At 40.1% G+C, this 26,200-nt stretch overlaps 1 long non-coding RNA gene and 1 pseudogene across 26 annotated transcripts in view; one reads left to right on the top strand and one right to left on the bottom strand.

Moving 5' to 3' along the window:
- The window catches only part of LOC101726012 (uncharacterized), a 188,747-nt gene that overhangs the window by 136,859 nt on the left and 25,688 nt on the right, over positions 1 to 26,200 (top strand). For 17 of the 26 annotated variants that reach the window (XR_015445556.1, XR_015445572.1, XR_015445555.1 and 14 more), the window contains 2 exons: positions 6,494 to 6,600; positions 9,376 to 9,480. The exons of 1 other annotated variant lie outside the window; for it this stretch is intronic. This is a non-coding gene — a long non-coding RNA (uncharacterized LOC101726012). Of the gene's footprint in view, positions 1 to 6,493; positions 6,601 to 6,747; positions 6,819 to 9,375; positions 9,481 to 11,142; positions 11,332 to 16,782; positions 16,871 to 26,200 lie in introns of all 26 variants that reach the window. 8 more of the 26 variants (XR_015445565.1, XR_015445557.1, XR_015445563.1 and 5 more) reach the window with 6 other exon arrangements.
- On the bottom strand, positions 9,476 to 11,153 carry LOC110346226 (N-myc proto-oncogene protein-like; annotated as a pseudogene).

The raw sequence follows: 26,200 nt of genomic DNA, 5'->3' as shown, positions 1-26,200 counted from the left end.
AAGCACAGATGGGACTTTCAGTTCAAAAGAAGTAAACTAGGGTAAGGGGTACTCAGGCAGGCAACCAAGTTACCAACAGCTATTTTTCCCCAAAAAGAGTAAGAAGCTGAGCAAAGTATCACAGAGAAGAGAAACGTAAGGTTAAAAGGGCAATACTAAGTTCTACTTAACACACATGGTACTTGAGTGATTTGTTCTGCAAATGAGTTAATAACAAGCTTTCTGGCTGTTCTTTACTGGCTTCTATACACAATGAGTGACCAAAAATGAAACAGAAGAAATGGGGAGATAAACTTCAAGTGGGCCTGTAGGACTCCTACAGCTAGAAAAAACACAAAGAGACCATGTTTCCCCATCCTACCCCCACCCCTGGTGGAAAAAGCAAGAAAGAGTTCCTGGTGCTATGAGAAGAGTGTCACGAGTTTCCTAACTAAAGGGATAGAGACAGGGAAAGAAGAAGGGGGGGAGGAAGAGGGGAGGAGGAGGAGGAGGTGGAGGAGGAGGAGGAGGAGGAAGAGGAAGAAGAAGAAGAAGAAGAAGAAGAAGAAGAAGAAGAAGAAGAAGAAGAAGAAGAAGAAGAAGAAGAGGAAGAAGACGACGACGACCACCACCACCACCACCACTTTCATGACAGTTCAGAGAAACAAAACAAATGGGCCCAAAGGCCCTTACCTGTTCTTCTGGCTGTTACTGGGTTTTGGGGTGCTACAGTCTTCTTCTTAAGGTGATCTCTAGGTTCTTTCTGCCCTGAGCAAAGTATTGGTCAAGGCAAACACAAATGGTAGCAAACTTTTATTAAAGGTAGGAAAAGAAACAGGCTCTGCAGAACGTGTTTGGGCCAAGTAAAAGTAGGAAAAGAAGTATACTGTACAGTGTGAGGGTGGCCCACCTTGCAAGAGATAACACAATGACAAAAACTCAATGTGCATTGTCCTTTTTGCATCACCCACACCTCATGCTGACAGCAGGTCTAGCCCATCCTGTCAAAAATCTGCTCAAGTTCTTCAGATGGGAACTGCTCTGCACATGTGTCTTGGGATTTTGTAATTAACATGTCACAACTACTTCCCTAGCCAGTTTTGCCAATCAGTAATCTTGTCTCAGGATGAGATTATGTAAATTCATGGCTAATCAAACCTGTCAGTGCAGCTCCTAGACAGACAGTCCCTAAATGATCAACATAGCCCTATGCAGAGCTGAGAAGAGATTTGACCCAAAATTTATATTTAAAAAGGATACAAAATGAAGTCAAGCTTTGTTCTTGTTTTAGTTAACAATTGGGCATCTATAGGCCCAAGTGGAAAGCCAAGGTTCCTAGCAAAAATGGCTTTTTAAAGTCCCTGACTGACCCAGAAGAAAACATAAATCAGTATTTTCATGAGTAGCAGGTAAGGGTCTGGGATTTTGCCTGTCCCCATCATAATTCCTGACTATATCATGTCTGCATCAACTTGATGGGCAAGTTGTCTCCCATGGGAAGAATCCTCAAGTCGTGAAGGGCAGTCTCAGTCATGTGAAGCTCTGCTGATATCGAATTTGACCATGGCATTAGGGCAATGGAGATTTCTGGGTGTAGGTGTTCTCAGTCATGAAGGTCAATGAGATAGGCTACATAGATATAGGGCTAATACACCTTGTTTTACCAATTCATAGACAGATATGTCCTAAATGTCTAACATGCTTGTATGGATAGTTGAGAAGGACTAGAACCAGAGTTTTACAAAATGAAGGTTAAGCTTTGCTGTACTTTGATTTACCTATTGGGCATTTGTAAGCCCAAGTGAACAGTCATGGTTTGTAGTAAAACAACTTTCAAGTCCCTGACTTTAGAGAAAACACAAAGTATGCTTTTAGTAAGTAACAGACTTAGGGTCCGGGAGGTTATTTGTCCTTTGTCCCTTAAGTGGTCTCTGACTGTGTCATAACTATGTAATACCCACTTTGAGCCCCCATGAATCCCATGACTTTTTGTCAGTTGGTATAGTTTACTACCAATATGTATGGTTACACTGTAATTTACGTTGTAGGGGCACAAAACCCAATCAATATCTTGTATTAAACTTTTAAAACCACAAACCTTTAGTACAGTGGTACCTCAGTTCTTGAACACTTTTGATCGCAAACAATTTGGTTCTCAAAGAGAAGTGTGTGGCAAAATTTTGTTTTTATTTGTGAAGTGTGCATCAGGTGACAAAACATGACTGTGGTCATCTTTCCCACATAAATACAAACATGGCCATCTTTTCCAGAATCATGGAATGAATTAAGTTCAGGAATCAAACTACCATTGTATATAGGGCTGGGTGTGTAGTTCAGTGGTAGAGCACGTGCATAGCAGGTATGAGGACCTAAGTCAGTCCCCAGTACTGAAAGTGGCAGAGAGACAGAGAGGTCTTTAGTGTATAAATTAGTATATAAATTTTGAATTTCCAACTAGATCAAACAATGGAAATTTATTTTACTTCAATTATGTACTATTTATATATGAATTTATTATATATTTATATGGAAATATATGTACATATTGTTACAGTTGAATGGACCAATAATAGTTCAGGTTCTTGTGTACAACGAGGAAAGAATTGCCAACTGTACATTCAGTAGTAAGCAGTAAGCAGCTATGTTTTTTGAAGATCATGGGAAGTTGTGCTTAGGGCCAGGCCATGCCAACAAAGGTATAATACAGACCAAGAAAGGTGCCAGGGCAACAGAAAACCACTACACACAGATCTAAACAAGCAACAGCAACAGACAAAAGGGGGGTGGGGTGATAATGCAGGCTTTCAGAATTTAAAGGCCAGATACCTCTGTGTTAGGTGCCTCATACTGAATCTCTGAGTGTGATTGACAGAAATGATTAACAGGATGCTGAGTCATCTTAGGGGCACTTAGTATGCATGCTCATCCCAGAATTCACTCTGATTTTAATTATGTTTATAAGACAGTATATATTTATGAGCCTGTAATGAAGTAGAAGTAGGGTAACAATAACCAGGAGGTCAGGCTAGGAGATCCAACATGCATATGCTGTCACATAGAGCATTGACAATCTCCTAAACTTTTGTTATGTTATTTTCTATCTCTATTAGGACAATGGAAACAGGAATAACTCTAAGGCGCTGTTTAAAATTAAATGGAGTGCAGGGAGTGACTGCCTCTGCTCCATTGTTTCTAACTATACTCTTATTCCAGTATCTCTTTTTTTTTTTTTTTGGTACTGGGGACTGAACTCAGGTCCCTGTGCTTGCACAGCAGGTGACAAAACCACTGAACTAAATCCCAGGCAATATACTCTTTTTTTTTTCCCCATTTAATTTATTGGTACATTTTAGGTATAAAATACAGTTACATACATCATTGGGATCTTGTACCATTACATGAATATCTTGGTTCTTATTTTTTTCCCCTTCCCCTGCCCTCCCTTCACCCCCTCCACCTTTCCCTATTTGCAAAGACTTTATTTCCATTTTTTTCCTTTTCTCATATTTTTTCTTTTCCCTTCTTTCCTTTCCCCTACCCCTCCCACTTCCCCTCCTCCTTTAGACCTTTACTTCCTATTACACAATATCAAGATCTAGGAGACATTACCACAGATTTTACAGAATTTAAAAGGATATACAAAGCATATTACAAAAATCTGTTTTGAAATAAATTTGACAACTTCTAAGAAGTACCTTGGAAGACAAATTAATGAAACTAATTCTGGAAGAAATATAAAATTTGAATAGCACCTATTAAAGAAAGTATATTCCTAGCTTGAAAACCTACCTATATGACAACACAGGCTCATATACATTTTAACCAATAAATTATATCAAACATTTAAAGCAGAAAAAAAGGAACACTTCTCCCCTCATTGTAGGAAATCAACATTGTGCTAATCCTAAAACTGGATAAAGATAATAGAAGAAAAAAGTATGAACATAGATAGAAATTTGTTTAACAAAACAAACTATTAGAAGTCAGATCTGGCAATATGTAGAAAGTAATTTCATTATAGGGATGGCAGTGTTGGTTCAGCATTGGAAGATCCATCTCCAAAAGTCATCATTTTAACAGAGGAAAGGAAAAAGCCATATGATCCTGTCACTAGCTGGAGAGAAAGTATCAGACTAAATTCTACAGCTGTTCATGGTAAAAGCTATCAGGAGACTAGAAGTAGAACAGAACCTTCTCAAGAGATTAAAGACATGTGCTCCATACTTCCAGGAAAAGTGCCTTATATGAATGGAGAAGATACAATGCTTTCTCCCTAAGGTGGGTAACAAGGGCAGATATGCCTACTCTTCACCTGTCCATTAAACTTTGAAACCTAGGCCCAACCAAAATAGTCTGGCAATAAAATGACACAATTAGAATAGGATTGGCAAGGTAGAAGCAAAATCTTTATATGTAGAGGAAATGATCATCTACAGAGAAAATACTAAGAAATCTCTAGGAGCCCTTAGAACTTGTATTTGAATTTAGCAGGATTAGAAAACACAAGGTATATATAAAAATTCAGGTCTATGGATACTTGGTATAAATGAAGAATTGGATATTGAAATTTAAAAGTTAAGTAGGAGTATGAAGGACCTAGAAAAGTAAAAAGAAAATGAAAAATAAAACAGTGTTGGAAGACGTTTAGAGCCTAATTTTAAGACTTCCTCTAAAGCTACAGTAATCAAGGCAGTGTTGGTATAAGGAAAGACATATAGATCATTGGAATAAAGCAGAATCTAGAAATAGAACCACACATATATGGTCCACTGAGTTTTGAAAGATTATTTAACATTAACATTTTATAGAATATAAACTCAATTCAAGAGCTGAGGAAAAGATAGTGTTTTCATCAAATGGCACTAGAACACCTGGTATCCTTATATAAAAAATTAACCTCAACCCTTTATTTCCATACATAAAAATAACTTGAAGGGATCTATGAACCTAAATATGAAGGAGTAAAACTATAAAACTTTAAGAAGAAATTATAAAGGAAAATTTTTATGAATTTAGGGTAGGCAAGAACTTCCTACGATACAAAAAACATGATGTATAAAAGAAAAAAATTGATAAATGAGATTTCATCAAAATTTAGAACTTTAAATGACATCATTAAAATGAAAAGTACTCCTTAAACAGACCATATTTACAATGCATATAACCTATGACTAGAATACATACAGAACTCTTACAGCTCATTAATAGACAACCCAATTAAAAAGTAGACACAAGATGATAAATAGCCAGTACAGCACAAGGAAAGATGTGCAACACTAGAATCAGAAAAATACTAATCAGTACAGTAACAAGATTGAATTATACACTCATTAGGGAGATGAAGTTAAAAGTTTTAAAAGCCTTGTCATGACTTTTTGTTGGATTCTCCCCCTTTGCATTTAATTTGTCATGCCCAATGTATTCATTCTGCTGGGCTTTCTGGGGTTGTGATCCTCATTGTCTTTTCCTAGGGTATTGTCTAAAATTTTTTGGAGTGCTGGTTTGGTATTCATGAAGTTCCTGAGGTGCTGTTTATCATGAAAGTATCTTATTTCTCCATCAATTTTGAAAGAGTTTTGCAGGGTACATCAATCTGGGTTGGAGGCTGTTTTCCTTTAGGACTTGAAATATATCACTCCAAGCTCTTCTTGCCTTGAGGGTTTGCATTGAGAAGTCTGCTGTGATTCTGATGGGCTTTCCTTTGTATGTGATTTGTTTCTTTTCTCTCACTGCTTGTAGGATTTTGTTCTTCTGTTGAGTTTCTGGAATCCTAACTATTATATGCCTATGTGTAGATGTTTTTTGATCAAGGCTAGTTGGAGTCCTATATGCCTCACTTATCAGTATGTCAAGTTCTTTTCTCCTTCTTGGGAAGTTTTCTGCCATCACTTCTGTGAACAGTTTTTTTATGTCGTCTGCACTCTCTCCTGTTTCTTCATTGACTCCAATCAGTCTTATGTTATTCTTCTTTGCATCGTCTAGCAGCTGCTGGATTGCTTTCTTGTGGTCCCTTACAATTTAAAAGCAATTTTTCTTTTCCTGGTCACTAATTGCAATCTTATCTTCTATGTCTGAAATTCTATCCTCGCATTGGTTCATTCTGCTGTGCAGACTTTCAATGGAGTTTTTAATCTCCCGGAAATCTGTTTGCATGTGTTTTATGGATTCCATTTGTTTCCTATGTTGGGATTCCATCATGTTTCTCAGTTCCTTTTTTTTAAAATCTGTGTCCTCTCTAGATTTATTTATTTATTTATTTTTGTACCTGGGATCGAACTCAGGTCCTTGTGCTTTCACAGCAGGCAGCAAGACCACTGAGGTAAAACCCCAGCCCAATAATTTTTTTTTTTTAGTACCAGGGATCGAACTTGTGTTCTTGTGCTTGCACAGCAGGCAGTGAAACCACTGAGCTAAATCCCCGGCCCATCTCTCTAGATTTATTAATCATGTCTTGCACTATGGGCACAATCTTTGGTGTTATCTGAGAAATTATTTCTGATTTCATTTTTTCCAGATCCTCTTTTGTTGCCAGTTCAGGGAGTCCAGGTGGTTGACTATCAGATTGTTCCATCTCGTTTCCGTTTGGGGTTGCCGTAGGTGATCTGGAAGTCTATTTTTGAGGTTTGTTTACGTGTCTTCTCATTTTCATGGGGGGAGGATGTGCTGCTGGCACCCACGCGGCTCACCTCCTCTGCCCTAGGAGCAGTGGAATGGCCGCAGGGGAGCCTCCTCCTGGGTGCTGGGATTGGCTCACCTCCTCTGCCCTAGGAGCAGTGGAATGGCCATGGGGCAGCCTCCTCCTGGGTGCTGAGATTGGCTCACCTCTTCTAGTTGCGATGGTAAATTAACCCTTTTTTTTTTGGTACTGGGGATTGAACTCGGGACCTTGCATTTGCAAGGCAGGTGGCTTCCAGGCAATATACTCTTATTCCTTGAGAGCCCTAGTCCCTAAAGATCTTTGATAGGTGTTGAAAGAGGAAGTCCCATCTTCTATAGCTACTTTCTACTGAATATGGGCATTGGAGGAGACCAAAGAACTCTGGCCCTGTTCTATGAATTCTGACTGTTCTATGAATTCAAGTGAGCTGAGCTCTTCCTCCAAGGTTTTCTTGACAAACTGTGGATGTGGAAGGAGGTTGTAGTCTTAAGTTGTGGCCATCTCCAGTAGTTTGATGGCTGTCACACAAGAATAAACAAGTTTGAGTAAGAGGTTAAGTATTTAAGATCTAAATAGTAAATTTATGAGAAGCATTAATAAAGGCCATGTACAGGACAATAACTAAGCCCCAAGTCCAGATATTTGGCCAGGACATCCATGACTCAAATAGTTCTCCATGGATCTTGGAAGCACAGTCAGCCAGTTTCTGTGCTGAGTCTATTATTATTTTAGACCTATTGACGTAGGAACTAAATTCTTCTTTTAGGGACAAACATAATCCCTTTGTTTTAGCTGTTATATGCTCAAGTCCCCTATGATGTTTTATGGCCACTGCTGCTAGTGAGTGTCTGGTCTTAATGGAAAGCAATACTCTGGGCAGTTTTGTCTAGGCTATCTGTCAAGTTCTTAGGTAGCTCTTGATGATAGGAGAAAAATGTGATTAGCTTTAAGGTCTCCTGTAAGTAAACACTGTTTATTATCTCTATTAGAGGCATCTTTGAATAATCCAGGATGATCCCAAAAGAAACAGAAAAAACTCCAAAAGAAGTCACATTATAACTTGGAACAGAGACTTAAGTGTAGTCAACAAGACAGTAGTGAGACTACTCACAATTTACTTAGAGTGAGCAAACAATATAACTGATCTACTTCAACAGAGTGATTGGTGTTTTCTGAAAAGAAATGAGGCCATCTACTTGTTCACAGGTGTAGGAGGTTTGTAGTCCCTCCTTTGTATTCTGCTGTCTCAGGCAGTTGAGCTATTCCTGTACACTAATGGCAGAAGGAGTGATTAATAGAGTTGATAAGGGCCTTTCCATTTGTGTATGTTTTGGTCCTAGGGTCCACCCTGTTTCCAGGTCTTCACTAGAACCTGGTCTCCAGGGTGGACTTTGAGCTGACAATTATTAGCCCCTTGGAGTGAGAATATCTTACATTTTTTTGAAGAGCCTGTTAGAAAGTTTCTAGATGGGTCACATGTTGAACTTGTATGATTTCACTGTCAGTGAGCGATCAGATGTCAACAAAGGACTCTCATAAAATATCTCAAATAGACTAAGATTAAGCTTGGTCCTGGGGCCTATCAGAAGTCTCATTGAGGCAATTCAAAGGAGATCTACCCACTTATGGTGAGATTCTTGACACAACTTGACTAAGGTTCATTTGAGAGTTTGATTGACTCTCTCAAACTTTCCTGATGACTGGGGTCTCCATGCATTGTGATGATATTTAATTCTTAGTGCTTTGGTGACAGGATTCAAGGAGGCTTGATGTCCCTGGCAATGGACAGCTGTTATCTTACTTAGGAAATTTTTTTGAGAAGGTTGAGGATCTCTGGTCCATGTTTTTTAGGAGATTGGCAACTGGACAAGTCCTCTTTCTTTTCAGATGGTTATATGTGCATATAAGACCAGAAAGGCATATTTTGAGTATATGTATTTTGATCCTCTTGCCCTGGGGCAAGTTGGAGAGCCTCTTGGGCAGAAGTCCCAGAGGGGAATGCTCTTGTTTCAGTGACCTGGGTAGGGCTGACTGTGGCATAGCCTGCCCTCTTAATGTCATCCTTTATGAAACTACTGCCATTAGTGAACCATGTACTACCCACCCCTGTTAATGGTTAGACTCTCAGATCAGGGCAGCTAGCATAATTTTGGGTGATGGTCTATTTACGCTCATGTTTTATCTATTTTTTGGTTGGGAGGAGGCTTGCTAGGTTTAAAATAGTGCAAGACAGGAGAGAAACATCTGTGTTTTCCATAAGAATGTCCTGATATTTAGTGAGCCTTTCTCCATTCATCCTTAACTTGATGTGTGATTAGAACTAAGAACTTTTTTCTCATTTAGTTGCTATTTATTTTCATAAACATAGGGTATTTCTTTTTTTTTGTACCAGGGATCAAACTTGGGTCCTTACGCTTGCAAGGCAGGTGGCAGAACCACTGAGCTAAATCCCCAGCAACATAGGGTATTTCAAAGTGCTATAAGATGTAGTCCTAAATAATATAGTTTGAAGAAATTCAACACAGGATGTGCATTTACCCTGTTCTGTGTACCAATCATGAACAAATACATTAAGGGGAGAAAACAGGCTAGGAAAAAGGCATATATGTATATATACATATATATATATATATATGTGTGTGTGTGTATATATATATATATAATTTCTTTACAAAAGTTTCTTATTTCAAAAAGTGATAAAGTAATATCTACTCAAAACTTTTTTTTTTTGGTACCAGAGATCGAACTTGGATCCTTATGCTTGCGAAGCAGACAGTGGAAGTGCTGAGCTAAATCCCCGGTCCTGTACTCAAAACTTTTACAATTCATTTTTATACAAAAATGTAAGTATCAAATTTAGTTATATATCCATGTCATACTAAAGTATACAGGCAGTATAAGAATTAGTACAGTACATTACAAAATTTAGCAATATATATACAAAACATGCTTCTCAACATTTAGGTATTATTACAGTACTTATGCATGAATTTCCAATCTAATACTGGTGGCAAAAGCCACCTTTCATAACCCAGGACATTTGCCAAAGACAGTATCAACGGTATTTACAGAAATGGGGGTAGTGCAATAATTGACCAGCCAACCTGGATGGTGGCAACAGCTCAAATTTAAGCACCATAGTAAAAAGAAGGAACAAAACTTGTAAGGAACAAAGGTGAGGACAGCCCGAGGCTCCCAACTGTCACAACATCAAGGCTGCCATAGGGGTGAAAAGTGGAGGAGATGCCAAAGCCACCCAACATCCTGGGAGAGAGCTCTTGGACATCCTGCAGAACTCCACATGTCCTGGCCCCACCCAGGTCCAAACACAAAAGGAAACCAATTGGAGAAAGTAAACCAACATTCTTGAAGTCAATACAATATTTAAAAATAAAAATCAGGGTCAGGGATTTAGCTCAGTGGTTCTGCCACCTGCCTCACAAGCGCAAGGTCCTGGGTTTGATCCCCAGTACCAAAAATAAATAAATAAAAAGAAATAAAAATCAAATAAGCAGAAACTTGGTAGTGAGTGTCCATTCACCCCTCAGTTGGAGGGATGCCTAGCAAGTCATCACAAGCTTGACCTTCTTTAACAGCCAGTGCTGCCCAGCCTGTAGTTTTTCTTTCTCCAATGTCAGCTGGTGCTCCTCAGCCTATAGGGGGGTACACATACTCAGGGGCCTTCTTTAACATGACCTCTTTGGCAGCCTTTTCATTCCTCACCAGCTCAGGCACATGATCCCTGAGCATGAGGAAGTCAGGTTGCAGGTCATTTTGATGCTGGTGCTCCAGCATGTTGTGGTTGCTCAGAGTCAGAGTTCTGTGGGTTTGAATGCTTGGGCTTGTGGGAAACTGTACTCTTGAGGGTGTACAGTGACGCTTTGCTCTTCATCTTCTTAGTACAGTTGTGCTGCTGGTGGATGGGGCCACAGCACTTGAGGGTCAGCTTGCTGGGTTGTACTTCCCCAGGGCCAAGGTGGTATTCTTGGAGTACACAATGATAGTGAAGGTGGTGATTGCCTTGCCCCTGGACAAGGATCCCCACTTTTCCACAGTGACCATGTCGATCTCCTCTTCATCATCTTTGTCATCTAAGTTGTTTAGCATGTCCTTGTGGGAAGTGCTTGGCATCTTGGGGTCTGGGTGGACTCTGGAGTATGGGGAGGTGGCCCTTGGGTCTATGGCCACTGCGGAGACTCCAGCAAGCACTGCTGCACCTTGCTGGATCCCCAGTGCAGGCCGTGGACTCAGGCTCACAAGGGGTTCTACCCAAATGGGAAGACCATGGTTGGATCCATGCAGTGGGTGGCTCCCCCCATGCAAGTTCCTGGGGTCTAGGTCAGAGAGTCCAGGGATCAGGGTCATGCTGCCAAGCAACAGCATCTAGCTCTCCCTGCACTACAGCTTCTCACAGAGAAGTTGCTCCACATGCAATCCTACAGGATTACAGGGTTCAAGGTGAGACAGCTCAGCTCTGCAAGGCTCAATGCCTCATTCTTTGCCAGGTCACCCCACAGGCTGTATCTTGGTGGCCCAGTCTGCAGTCTCTGGGAATGCGCAGCTTGGTGACAGCAGCAGTGTGGGCATCAGCTGGAACTTCTAGATGTCGTCACCTAGCAGCTTCGAGTTGTGCCACCAAAGTAGAAGTCATCCTCATCAGGGAGGAAACAGGTCTTCAGTGAGGTGAACTTGAGGTCTGTATTCTTACAGATCAGTCCTGTATCAGTCATTATTTACTAGAGAAACAGATATAACACAAGATATACAAATATACATGAATTTACAAGATTGGCTTACAATGGCCACCCACAGAGTTTTATGAGGAAGAGTACAGAGGGTCTGTCTGCATACTGGAGGCCTCAGGATTTAGTTGAAGGTCTGGAGCTCACTGCAGTGTCCCATGTGAGTCCATATCAGAAGGCCAATGGGTCTGCACTGGAAGGCTGAAGAATTTATGCTGAAAGGCTGAAGGATCTATGCCTGAAGCCGAAGAGTGCACTGAAAGCCAGGAGATGACATACAAGGCAAAGACTGGAGCTCCTCTGAAGGAACAGAAGCAGATCCCTCCTTCATTTCCACTTTACACCCTCCAGGTCACAAGCTGCTCTAGGGTGCGTCTCTTACACCCTAGGGTATGTAAGAGCCACCCTAGGGCAGGTCCTCTATGCCATAGGGTGTGGAATTGCTGAGCTGATTTAGTAAGTTGACACAATCAGTCAACCATCACAATGCTCAACATGTTGCCCGTGATGGAGATATCACTGGTGTCTGCAACAATTTCACCCATAGACTCTCATCCTCCAAACCCTATGGTGCTAGAAATAGGCTTTGCCGGGTACTCCAGGTCACCTGTATCCTAGGAGGCCTCCATACTGCTGCTGGAAGCTGTGACCACCAAATGAGACCCAAGGCTGGAAGATATTCCAAGATGGTTTCTATTTATCCACTAAGCTTTTGTCCCGAGCTATTTTAGAAACTTCCTGGACTGAGACTGTCATATTGGCAATTTCTCACAGGCAGTTAGGCCACCCTATAAAATAGGCAACTGGTCAGTTTTTCTGGCCCAGATGATAGAGTTAGCACTCCTTGTCTTTCAGCTATTAAGAGAGAAAAAGGCTTAGTTAGGTCTGAGATTCCTAATGCTGGGGCCTGCATTAAGGCCTGTTTTAAGGCTTTGAAAGCCTCTTGAGCAGCTACTGTCCATTTTAAGGGTTCAGTTTCTAGCCTTTAAGTCACCTCATATAGGAGATTCACTAATACTCTAAAATGGGGTGTTATGACTTGTATCTAGATGTTGCCCTAAAGCCTCATGTAGTCATAGGTGGAGCTTTTCCAGAGGTGGCTGGATCTAAAGTATGTGACACTGGGATCATTCACAGTGCAGTGCTAGGATCAAGGACACTAGGATTAAGGGTGTGAGTGCTACCTACCCTAAGTAGCCTGGATAAGATATAAGAGATAGAAAGAACTGTGGCCCTCCCTTGCTTGCTTGCTTTGCTACCTTCTGGCTGCCATGAACTGTTTCTCCTCTGCGATGCCCATCTGCCATGGCACCCTGCCTTGGAGCCAGCTGATTATGAACTGAAACCTCTACAAACTGTGAGCTAAATAAACTTTTCCTCTCTTAACTTGTAGGTGTTAGGTGTTTTGTCTCAGCAACAAGAAAAGTAACTAAGACAAAATTTGGTACCAGAGAAGTGGGGTTCTTGCTGTGACTGTACGTGATTGCGTAGATTAAGAGCCTTTGGAGCTGGCTTGTGGGAAGGGGAAGAGTTAGGAAAAGTTTGGAGGTGCCAACTGAAAAAGAGCTGGAACACCTTCGGCTGTACTTGATGAGAGAGTCTAGTCAGAGATCAGAAGACCAGAATACTGACAGAAATGATACAGGAGTTTTCTGCTGTGAAGGACTACATTGACTGTTGAAGTCCAGACAATGTGTGTTCTGGCTTGACAGAAAGTTTGTCTGCATTTTGCTTGTGTCCAGGGATTTTTCCTGAGACTAAGATTAAGGGTGGTGGGTTAACTAATCATGCAGAAAAAATTTCAAGGCAGTCTAATGTTGAGGTGGTGGCATGGCTACTATTGGGGACTTTTAGCCAGATTTATGTTGAGAATCAAGAGCAAAGAGCCTAGCAAAATGATTCAGCGTTGTGAGTTTGGCCAGAAAGGAAGCTCTATTAAAGTTGCAACCTACAAAGATGGAACCGAGGGGAGATTGGCTGCTGAAAAGACCAGAAAAAAAACAAAAGCCAAGTATTTCAGAAGATTACAGAAAAGAGGGTCTAAAGACATCCCAGGAATCAGCAGGACTTCAGCCTTTGCAGACTCAGAGTTATAAAGGTGAAAGACTTTGCCTCAAGAGTGCCCCAGAATACCATGTTCCAGAATGGTGGCAGCCTAGGGAAGTTGTTTCTTGGAATCAGGTTCATAGGCACTTAACCCCTATAGCCAAGAGAGAAGGAAGCTCAGCTACTGCTCCAGCTGGCAGCATTCCTTGGTATCATCCATGTGGTGCTGGTTTTAGGTACATGCAGAATGCAAGAGTTGTGGGGTCAGGAAGGCGTCCACCCAGATTTCTAAAGAAGGCCTGGGAAGTCAGGCAATATGCCCTGAGAGGGAAGGATGTGAAGCTGTGAGTGTGAAGCCAAAGGTGCAGTAGAGACCCCAGAAGTTTGGAGAAGTGAGGAACATGGATTGTCTGAGGAAAACTGCAAGGAGGGAGCAGAGCCGGCTGAAGAGAGAAGCTGCAGGAGCTACAACCACTGGCAATGTCATAGGGGCAGAGCCACCCAAACCATTTGGAGTTCACTACTTGCCTCAAATTGCCAGGGATGCTGGACATGGAACCATAGGACTTAAATGTTTGGCCTGCTGGATTTTGGACTTGCTTTATTCTCATTCCTTTCTATTCCCCTCTTTGCACCTTTTTGGAATGGAAATGTTTATCTTATGCCATTGTAATTTGGAAGTGTTTAACTTTTTTTTCATTTGTACAGGGGCTTACAGGTAAGAATTTGCCTTAAACCTCAGAGAGGACTTTGGATTTGTACATTTCAGCAGTGTTGAAACTGTTAGGACTTTGGCAACTCTTAGAGATGGACTAAATGCTTTTTGTTTGTTTTTGTTTGTTTGTTTTTTGGTACCAGGGGATGAACTCAGGACCTTGCACTTGCGAGGCAGGAGCCAGAACCACTGAGCTAAATCCCTGGCCCTGGACTAAATGCTTTTGGCATAAAAGGATGTACATGAGTCTTTTGGGACCCTAGGGTGGAATGTTATGGTTTATATCTACATGTCCCCTCAAAGCCTATGGTGGTTATAAGTGAGGCTTTTTAGAGCTGGCTGGATCTAGGATGTGTGATATTGGGATTAAGGGTGAGTGGTGACTAAATTTGTTTAGCAGTTCTTGGTGTGGATAATGGTAAGCCCCACTCTGGGTGTTGGTGGCACTGTCAAAGAGGCTTGTTGCCTAGATGGAATAAAAGGGATAGGGAGGTGCCAACCACCCTAATTGGAGGAAAGATTGGCTATTTAGTAAATGGTGTTGGAAAAACTGGATTTCAACCTGCCAAAGATTAAAACTAGACCCATACCTATCACCATGCACTAAACTAAGGTCGAAGTGGATTAAAGATCTAACTATTAAGACAGAAACACTAAACTTGCTGGTAGATAAGTTAGGTAGAACTCTTGAAGACATTGGCATAGGAAAAGACTTCATGAACAAAATCTCAGCAGCACAGGAACTAGCACAAAGAATCAACAACTGGGATCTCATCTTATTAAAAAGCTTCTGCACTGCAAAAGAAACCACCAACAGAGCTAACAGACAACCTACAGTCTGGGAAAAAATTTTTAGCAGCTGTACCTCAGACAAAGGACTACTATCTAGTATATTTAAAGAACTGAAAAAAATCAGACCTCCCAAATTCAAAGACCCAATGCAAAAATGGCCATCTGAAATGAACAGACATTTCTCAAAGAAGTAAAAGCAGCATAGAAACATATGAAAAAATGTTCAACATCACTGGTCATTCGAGAGATGCAGATGGAAACAACACTGAGATTCCATATCACCCCAGAAAGAATGGCTGTTATCAAGAAATCAACCAGTAACAAATGCTGGCCGGGGTGTGGGGAGAAAGGAACCCTTCTCCATTGTTGGTGGGAGTGCAGACTGGTGCAAGCACTGTGGAAATCAGTATGGAGATACCTCAAAGAACTAGGACTAGAGGTTCCATTTGACCCAGCTATTCCCCTGCTGGGTATCGTCCCAAAAGAATTAAAAGAATCATAGAACACCGAAATATGTGCACCCATGTTTATAGTGCCACAGTTTATAATAGCTAAAACTTGGAAAGAGCCCAAGTGCCCATCAACTGGAAACTGGATAAAGGTGTGGTTCTTTTATAAAATGGAGTACTACTCAGCCATAAAAAAACTAGAGACATTTATAGCATACATAGACTTCATTTCCATTTTTTTTCTTTTCTCATAATTTTTCCTTTCCCTTCTTTCCTTTCCCCTTCCCCTCCCACCACCCCTACCCCTTTGGACCTTTTCTTCCTATTTCAAATTATCATATAGAGGGTAAAGGGTGCACAGGTAATGGGGAAAAAATAAGAACCAAGATACATCATGTACAGGTACAAGCACCCAATGATAAATATAAATGTATTATATATCTAAAATGTACCAATAAAAGAATTTAAGAAAAAAAAAAAGGGATAGGGAGGTTTGCTGCTGTTTACTGCTTTTGCTGCCTCCTGCCTGTCAAGCCATGAACTTTTCTGCCCCTCTGACATGCCACTCTGCCTTGGAGCAAACTGACTATGGACTGAAATCTCTACAGACTATGAGCTGAAATAAACCTTTCCTCCTTTAACCTGTGACTTTTGGGTATTTCATCTCAGCAATGAGGAAAGTAACTAAGACACTAACCAATATACATAGGTTATCACCTACTTCATATTTAAAATACCGTGATATTCAAAAGAATTATAGTAAGATTCAGATCTATTGCTCCCGCTTCAAGACTGGTGTTATTGATTTTCTGGGTATTTAACAACTGGGGCTTGGAGACAAAATGAAAATTGATAAAAGGGCTAAGAGGACAGTCAATATTTTGACCTTTGGCCCTCCAACATCAGCCAAGACCCAGCAGGATAACAGGAAGTTTCTAAAATGGCCCTACAACTCCAATGAGTCACACATTGTCCTGACCAATGTGCATTCTACAACAAGAAGGGTCACTAAAGAGGGAAATGTCCCTGATGCTTCTAAGAGAAGCCATATGGGCAAATAAGATTGTGACCTATGCTGGCAGACAACACTGCTGGTAAAGAAAAAAAATAGAGGAACTAAGAGGCTTCTCACAAGGCCACAAAAATACACCTTGTGGAACCTTAACTGTCCTTGACAAATACATAACATATATAGGTAGTGTTATGGTTTATATCTAGATGTTTTCCAGGAGCCTCATATACTTATAGGCAGGGCTTTTGAAAGATTATTGGGTCATGGGGAATTATAGTTGACTTGCTCTTAGGAGGTGGGGTCTGGTCAAAAGAGGTGGGTTACTGGAAGTATGGCCTGTAAGTGTTTATCTCCCTCCCGGACTCCTTAATTCCCTCTCTGCTTCCTAGCCACCATTACACGAGCATCCCCTTAATGACTTTACCATGCTGTCCTGCCTTGGAGCCAGTGGGCTATAGACTGAAACCTCTACAAATGGTGAGCTAAAATCAACCTCTTCTTTTTAAAGTTGTGGCTGGTGAGTATTGTGTCTCAGCAAAGAGAGTGACTAAAACAGGTAGATTAATTTTAATGAACACATTTTACTTTGACTTGGTCTTAAACATTCAACTGAAAAGTACAACCAAAAAGGAAAGTAATAATAGCAATAAAACAGATCTAAATTAGATGTAAGAAGGGACCATACTAGCTGTTAACAGAATTCAGCCATACCTGTAACATCTTAACCTACAGCCAAAAAAATGCAAACTACTAGTCCACTAGCTTTTCCAAATGTGTCTTTCACCCTGTCTTTGTGTATTGTCAGTATGTTATTTTGATGTACATTAAAGTATCCCTTGGGAAAAAATTTGGTTTCTTATGGTCTGCCTATAGGATAAAATGCCAATATAAATATTGTAGCTACTAAACATTAATTTTGTAGGGTAATGTGGTGTTGTAGTCAGTGTTTATAAGAGAACAGATTTAATACAAGATTCAGAAATTTACAAGAGCAGCCTATATAATATTTGCCCCCAGGGGCCAGGGATTTAGCTCAGTGGTGCCACCTTTAAAGTGCAAGGTCCTGCGTTCGATCCCCAGTACCAAAAAAAATTGCCCTCAGAGCCAAATGTAGAAGAATGCAAGAAATCTGTCCATGCCCTAGATATCGGAGAAATCCAGCTGAGGGCCTGAATCCCATGGCAATGTCCAGATGAGTCCAGCTGAAGGCCTAGAGCCCACAGCAATGTTCTGTGCAAGTTTGAACCAGGAGGCCAAGGAATCTGCAATGGAAGACTAAAGGATCTGTGTTGGAATGTCCAGGGGCCAGCACTAGCAGTTACAGGGTCTGTGCCAGCAGGCTGAAAGGCTGATGTTGGAAGCTGAATTATCCATGCTGAGAAACAGATGATGCCCAAGCCTAAAGAAAAGACTACAGCTCCCAGCTCAAGTGTCTGTACCAAGTCCAGAAGATGACGCTCAAGGTGAAAGTGAGGACCAGAGCTCCTCCCAAGAGAACAACAGCCATCCTCAGTGAAGGTGAAGACCCAAGCTCAGCCAAAGAAAACAGGTGAAGCTTCTCTGAGGGAAATCAGCCACAAAATCTTTCTCTCCTGTTCTCCTTTTATACTATTCCAACAATAATCCTCAACAATCCAACAACAATCTTCTATGCTCAGAACCATGCTAACTCCATTCAGCTGGGCATTCTCACTCAAGTTGACCATTAATTAATTCACTACATGTGGGAAACTCTGACCAGAGGAATGCTTGATATAAATGTAAGATGAAGGGACCTTGGGAGCAACAGTTCCCAGGCTTTTGGAATGCACAGTTAAGGATTAGAACAGATCTGCAAGGGCAACAGCTGAGCAAAATCAATAATAGGTTATTCTCAGAGACGTTTGCTGTGGTCATTGTGTTCCTCTTGCCCTCTAATAAGCTTCCTGCCTGAAATTTTGCTTAAGCTAGGTTAACATACATCATGTAACAGGCTATACCTTTCTGTCCCTGTCCCATGCCCAAACCTCCTATACAAATATTGCAAGGGGTTTCCTTTCACATTTTTGGTCTAAGGTCCTTGAGTTACAAATAAATAGCCATGGAAGTTTCAGTTCAGGCTGTTTCCCTGTTTAGCTCTCTTATGCTAAACAAGCTCTCTGTGCTTCTCAGTGATTGAACTGTTTCATCTCCAAGTAATCTTTCATTTTCTACACCACCATGGTTGCACACTGCAGGAGTATAGACTTTCTGTTACCTGCCTCAGGCTTTCTATATGTATGCTACCTAGAGCCATGTCCAACCCAACTCCAACATTTTCCAACATTATCTTGGTTTGGTTTTCAAAGAGTTGGTAAAAATGGTTGCTAATGATCATTATCATTGTCATAATAATCCTTGTCTTTAGTCCATGCCTATATAACTATCCTTTTCAACTTATTTCTTCCAGAATTCAGCTGTTCCAATGATACATGACTAACCATCATCTACATCTGCTGAAAGACCCTATTTAGAGCTTATTGCCCAATTCAGATCTCAGTTGTCAGCCAAAGGAAATAGGCTACCAATTCCAACAATCAGCAAACACAAGGGGCTCTTAAAGTTGTCTCCACTCAGCTTGAAACAGTTATAGATATGACTACTTTATTCTATGTCAGTGATATGGCTTTTCTGGTTTGTCCATGGGAAAATGTAGTAGCTTTCCATTGGCAATAAAATTAAAATGCTTGAAAAATACCTGAAGGGCAGAACTGTTCAAGTCATTCAACAACAAAGGGACTCCAGTTAAAGACATCTCACTCTCAGTAGGTGGTTGAAAGACAGCAATAAACCTTTAATGTCAGGCTCATTCTTTTCTCCCAAAGAATCCCAACACATCTTCACTAAAAGATATGCCCACACCTTCTTTATGTAAAGCTAGAATCCTTCTGTTGGCCAGAGTAGAGTGGCCTTGTCAGAATTGCAACAGTAAAAATTTTAAACTCAATGCAGATGCTCATGGAAAATCTTCCAGGTGCTAAATGATACAGGAAAAAGACATTCTTAGATAATTACATTTGCCATCCAGACCTTTTTTCATACCCTCAAACCCTCATAAAAACCTAAATCTCTCACCCTAACTGTGGATTCCAGTTTTAGAAACTTGCTTGCTGTCTTCCTTGCCAGTGTATCCTAATCTAAATAAACTTTTGTCTTTTCTACATTTGTTGCCTATTGGTAAATTATTTTAACAGGCTACATTACTGGTCCTCTGAATGCTGTCTTGTACAGCATTTATACTCTATTTAAAATGGATGTTGGGCTGGGGATTTAGCTCAGCAGCACTGTGCCTGCCTTGCAAGTGCAAGGTCATGAGTTCGATCTCCAGTACCAAAAAAAGGATGTCAATGCAGTGTAAAAATTTTAAAGTGCACTATGGTTCACCCCTTGGTGCCACAGCATTTACTTTGAAATGTAAGACTATGGTGTTAGAAAGGTTTGCATTACTGTGACGAGCTGAGGTAACCTACTCATAAAGAGAAAATTTCATTTGGCTCATGGTTCAGAGGATCTAGTCCATGATTAATTAACCCTGTTGTTTTGAGCCTGTGGTGAGATAGTACAATATAATGGGGAGTTTGTGGTGGTGCATGTGTTCCACTTTTGGTTGGAAAATAAAGACAGTGAAAGAGGAAGAGACCAAGTCTCACAGTCTCTTCTAAGTGTATGCCCCTAATGACTTAAAGCCTCCTTTAGATACCATTTTTTAAATTTTTCACTACCTCTCAACAGACCAGGGAAGGGACCAAATCTTTAACTCATAGGACTTTAGGGGACATTCCAGGTTCAAACTATAGCATTCTAGTTCTACTCTGGCTGGTGTCATCCTGTTCCTTGTTGCCTGGAGTTAGAGAATGAGTAGTGGAGCCAGTCTCTTTGCCGTCTGGCTAATACAGTTTAAGGGGTTCAGTGGATGCCAGTAGGGTAGTGGGGCTTTGCGTGGCACTGAGTTTAACAGTGGCAGCCATGGTACAAGGTTTTAAATAAAAGGCTCAGTCTTACTTTATTCTTTTGACCCAATCTGGGCCATTTCTCCCTACTCTGTGTTGCTTGGAGTTGGGAGAGAGGTGACACCTGCAACTCTTTCTGTCCAGTCCACTTCAGTGTATCTTTTTTCTTTTTTATACTAATGCCAGGCATTAGATTATCTCATCTGACTTCTGTAGCTCTCATAAAGGTATTGTCTGTGTGGATAGGATGGCTGGTTCATCTTACCTAGCAGCTGTTGTGCCCAGATCGCGAAGTCCCCAAAGACAACCAAGGAGCTGATTCCGATGCAAACGCACGAGGGTTGTTTATTCAAGCTCGAGCAGGGACGCACAACCGTCACCGGCGCAGCGGATCAGGATTGAGAGCCCCGACTCTAAAACACCAGGGGTTTTTATAGAGATTACAGCAAGGTTTGGAGATTTTTCACTTAGCAGTTACATGATTGGTTAGCATTTAGCAAGCATGAAGTGTACATTTCTGATTGGCTAGGTTCGGGGGGGGGGGTTGAGGCGCGGTTACATGTAGGTTTTACGAGGGAAATGAGGGACAAAGGTTGGTGGTCGACTGTCACGTACTGATGGTCAGCAGACACACTATTAGTCACGACCATTACGTACTGACAGTCAGCACATCTACAGATTGTTCTATGGATAGGGGGCCCGGAACATTCTTTTCCTAGGCAAACAGATGGTTGAGTAATTAACTTAGGAACTTTGCTTTGGTACAGATTGTGTCTTTTGTCCCAGAGCATGCACATTTTAACCATTAATTTGTAAGAGACTAGGAGAGTGGTGCATTTTAGCAAAATGGAGTCGCTTTGGTCTCACACTGTCATCTTCCTCTGCCTCATAACAAAATTTCATGTATAAAATACACCATAATTACCTAGGTGTGACGGTGCATGCCTGTATTCCCAGCACTCAGGAGGCTGAGGCAAGAGGATCTCTGAGTTTGTGGCCAGATTGGGATATGTAGTTAGTTCAGGTTCAGCCTGAACTTCTGGCAAGACCCTGTCTCAAAAAACCAAAAATTTAAAAAGTAAATAAAATAAAATACATCATAGCTGATTTTAGTAACAATGCTATACAGCAGAACACTAGCCTCATTCCCACTTTTTCCTACAAAATGTCATAGCTAGAAAAATAAATAACTCCAAATCAATTTTTTTTTGAGACAGAGCCTCACTATATACTCCAGGCTCATTTTAAACTCACTATGGTGCCCAGGCTGGTCTCAAACTTGCAGTGATCCTCCTGCCTCAGTGTGCTGAGTGCTAGGATTATAGGTATGCACCACCATGCCCAGCTAATAACTTCAAATATTGAAAAAGATTCTGACTGGCCAATTTAGGGAGGATACAAAATGAATGGCATGACTTGATTGTAATTTCTCTTCATGGGAAGGGTGCGCCAAAAGATATTTGAACCAACAAATCTGGTTTTTAATTTATTTTTATTATTTCCATTAAAATTGAATGTTTTTCTGACATTTCCTGTGTTTTTATCTTACTTGTTTCTTATTTATTAAATCTTTTATTTTCTAAAGAAATTTCAGAGCACCTAGTGCAAAGTGCAGCAGGGAAAAAGAAATTGCTGGAGGAAGATTACAAGGTTTATGGTGTGTCAGGTGTATATTAAATATATTTTGACCCTGTGTAAATTCACGATTTTTTCTATTTCATTTTGTTTTCATCAGATTACGTTTAACTTCACAGTTTACCTATTTCAGCAGGTAAAATAACTTGAGCTTTTTTTTTTACTACATAAATTGTTTCATAAAAAGATTGCTATTTGACATTAGACTCAATTATGAATGCACTGGTAGAAAGTGCATTACATCAGCTCAGGAAAGTGTTGTGCCCCTACCAGGTTTTCTAAGTGTTGAAGCAAAAGAAATATGTATTGCTGGTATGTCATTCCCTCCTCCAAATATCTACCCTGGTAACTCTATGCAGTCCTGCCCTGGAACCAAAGGAATTAATGCTGCAAAGAATCAGGAAATAGAAATAAAATGATCTAAATTCTAATCCTACTCTGCCACATAATTTTTTTTTTTTGAGACAGGGTCTTGCTATGTAGTTCAGGCTGGTCTAGAACTCCCCATGTAGCTCAGGCTGGCCTCGAACTCACAGCAATCCTTCTGCCTCAGCCTCCCGAGTACTGAGATTACAGACATGCACCACCACACCTGGCTCTGCCACATATTAGTACCTTGGGCAAGACCCATATCTCTCTGATTCTCAAGTTCATCAACTCTAAACTGGGGATAATGCTGATTGTCATGTACTTGTCCAAGGGATCAAATGAGATAGTGTTGTATGAAAGTGCTGTGTAAAATGGTAAAGTACTGTTGAGGTGTTAGGTGTTAGCATTATGAGTTTTTGGTTCTTTAGCTTTAAAAAAAAAAATCTGGAGGTCTAATCCAGGGCCTCATACTTCCTAGGTACTCTACCATTCAGATATAGCTCCAGCCTCAAGGTCTGTTATGTAGGGAGTTTTCTCCATCTGATTTCCTAAATTTTATCAGAGTTTTCACATAGTAAGAAATAGTGTGGGGGGCTGGGGATTTAGCTCAGTGGTTCCTCCGCCTGCCTCACAAGTGCAAGGTCCTGAGTTCAATCCCCGGTACCAAAAAAAAAAAAAAAGAAATAGTATGGGCTCTTACTTAACTCTTATCATTTTCCATGCCAACCCCTAACAATGCTGTGCTAATTTAAAGGCTGCAGCTCAAGTCAGATGTGGTGGTACACTCTTGTAATCCCAGCACTCTGGGAGGCTGAGGCAAGAGAATTGCAACTTTAGGGACTCAGAAAGACAATATCTGAAAATAAAAAAAGAGTTGGACATGTAGCTCAGTGTGAAGGCCATGGGTTCAGTCCTCAGTACGCACACACACACACACACACACACACACACACTATAGCTCAGCACAAATAAGATTAATCAAATGTTGAAAACTAAAGTGTGAGAGTGGTTTATGTAGTTTTTATGGTGATGACTGTCTCTTGTCTTTGGTCATGCAAAATAATACTTTAAAGCAAATCCAAAGATATAGTTTCAGATAAAATAACTATAAGCATAAATGATCAAGCCTATTCTGAAAAAAAGGCTTGAGTAGGTCTTTCATTTTCATAAAAATCCACAAATAAGTTTCATATGCACCCTCAAGTAAAAAACAGGCCTAGGAGATGCTACCTTCCAATTTTAAAATAAGGTTGTATATTAAAGGATTTTCTTTAAAAAATATATACTGTATGCACATCAAGAAAACAAAAGTTTATAGAAATATTTTAATACTAAATTTATTGAGATATCATGAAATTAATACAAATTACCTTTGGCCTCTACAATTACAAGAGGCACTCAAAGTGGTGACCATTAGTGTCCAGGCATTTATTAATACAGTGAACTGCTGCTTGGGTAATCTTGGTGATTGTGATCACTGCACATGCACTTTTGATTTCTTCTTTAAGGGCTGGCAGTGTAGTGGGCTTTCTGTGAAATACAACATCCTCTAGGGCCCCCCATAGAAGAGTAACACCATCTGTTGAAAAAAATCATGCTGTTTTTCTTTTCCTGAAATGTGTATACATTTTTTGGGCAGACTGTATATATATATTTCTTTATCCAGTCATCTATTCATAGACATTTACATTGTCTCTGTCTTGGCTATTGTGAATAATGCTTCAGACAACATGAGAAGTCAGACATATCTTTGATGTAACTACTTTCACATTATTTATGTACAGCCAGTGGTATGATTGCTGGATTATGTTCTGGGTATTTCTAGTTTTTTTGAGGAAATTCTTTATTGTTTTTCATAATGGCTGTAGTAATTTACATTCCTGCTAATGTGTGTAAGAGTTGCTCTTTTCTTGTATCCTTATCAGAATTTATTTCTTTGCTTTTCATAGTAGCCATTCTACTTTTTAATTTTAAAAAATTTTTATTGGTATATGCTTGGAGTGCATACTTATTACTGGAATTGTCATTCTGAGTGTGGATTAATAGCCATTCTAATAAATGTGAGGTGATATCACATTTTGATTTTGATTTGTATTTCCTTGATGGCTAGGGATCTTGAGTATTTTTTCATATACTTGTTGGTTTTGTATATGTATATATCTTCTATGGAGAAATTTCTACTCAGGTCTTTTCCTATTTTTTTCATTGAATTATTGTTTTCTTCCTGTTAGGTTGTTTGCATTCCTTACATGTTTTAGTTATAACACATATCCGATATATGGTTTGTCAATATATTCTCCCATTCCATAGGTGTTCTCTGTAATCTTTTGACTGTTTCCATTTTTTAAAATTTTATTTATTTATTTTTTGGTACTGGGGATCGAACTCAGGTCCTTGCGCTTGAGAGGCAGGCAGTGGAACCACTGAGCTAAATCCCCGGCAAAAGATGAGTAATCTTTTTTTTTTTTGGTACTGGGGATCGAACTGGGGTCCTTGAGCTTGCAAGGCAAGCGGCAGAACCACTGAGCTAAATCCCTGGCCCTTGACTGTTTCCATTGCAGTGTAGAAGCTTTTTCGTTTTCTGCAATTGCCTTTGTCTAGTTTTGTTTTTGTTGCCTGTGCTTTTGGGGTCATATCCATAAAAATCATTGTCAATGTCTTAGAGCCTTTCTCTTACTTTTGCTCTTTTTTTTTTTTTTTTTTGTACGGGGATGGAACTCAGGACCTTGCACTTGTGAGGCAGACGCAGAACCACTGAGCTAAATCCCCAGCCCGCTCATATTTCTTAACATGGATGAATCTGGAGGGCATTATGCTAAGTTCAACTAGTCAGGCTCTAAATGACAGATACTACATGATCTCACTTTTATGTGAAATATAAAAAAAATTGAACTCATTGGAAGCAGAGAGTAGAATGGAGGCTACCAAGGACTGAGGGTGATGTTGTGAAGATCTTGTGAAGCTATTGGTCAAAATATGAAAAATTTCAGTTACATAGGAGAAATAAATTCAAGAACTCAGTTGTATATGGGTCACATGATTGTGACTGCAGTTAGTAACAATATAAGAATGGATTTTAAGGGGGACAGAGGGGAGAGGAAGGGGATGAAAAAAGAATTAAGATGTGTTATATACATGTACCAACTTCCCACGATGAATGTAATCATGTATTGCAAACATGTACTAACAAAAATAAAATATAAAAAAGAATAGATTTTTTAAGTATTCTGGTTACAACAACATTTTAAGCATATAAGGTAATAGACATGTAAATTACCTTGATATAGCTGTTTCACAATGTATATATATTTCAAAACTCGTGTACATCACAAAAATAAATATATATATTTATATTTTGCCTATTAAAACAAAAAAACCCCAAGATTGGCATAAGGTATTTTGAAAACCTGAATTTATTACTGAGGACTTTAGTTTTGTTGCCCTGATAATCATGGAAAACACCAGCAAGTCTCTGATAAACTGAAATATATAATGGACAGTGAGGACTGGGGACTTCCAATATAGAACAGAATTTTTAAAATATTAACATCAATAACATTTTCCATATCTGAAAGTAATCTAGGGAAGGCTGACCACCTCTTTTTTTTTTTGTACCGGGGATCGAACTTGGGTCTTTGTGCTTGCGAGGCAGGCGGTAGAACCACTGAGCTAAATCCCTGGCCCTTGACCACCTCTTTTGACTTGACAATTTTTCCTGTACCATTCCTGTGATAGAAAAGATAGAAAAGAACTCTATTTTTGGCATATTTTTTCTATAAAGTAAAAATAGGTTTTTTTGTAACTTTTTAGGGAATCTCAGATATTTAAAAGATAA

Source organism: Heterocephalus glaber, unplaced genomic scaffold (assembly GCF_053883595.1).
Source record: "Heterocephalus glaber isolate CG9 unplaced genomic scaffold, H.glaber_assembly_v1.0 deba00001613, whole genome shotgun sequence".
Lineage (NCBI taxonomy): Eukaryota > Metazoa > Chordata > Mammalia > Rodentia > Bathyergidae > Heterocephalus > Heterocephalus glaber.
Note: the sequence above shows the minus strand (reverse complement) of the source record. Positions and strands in the feature narration are given on the sequence as shown.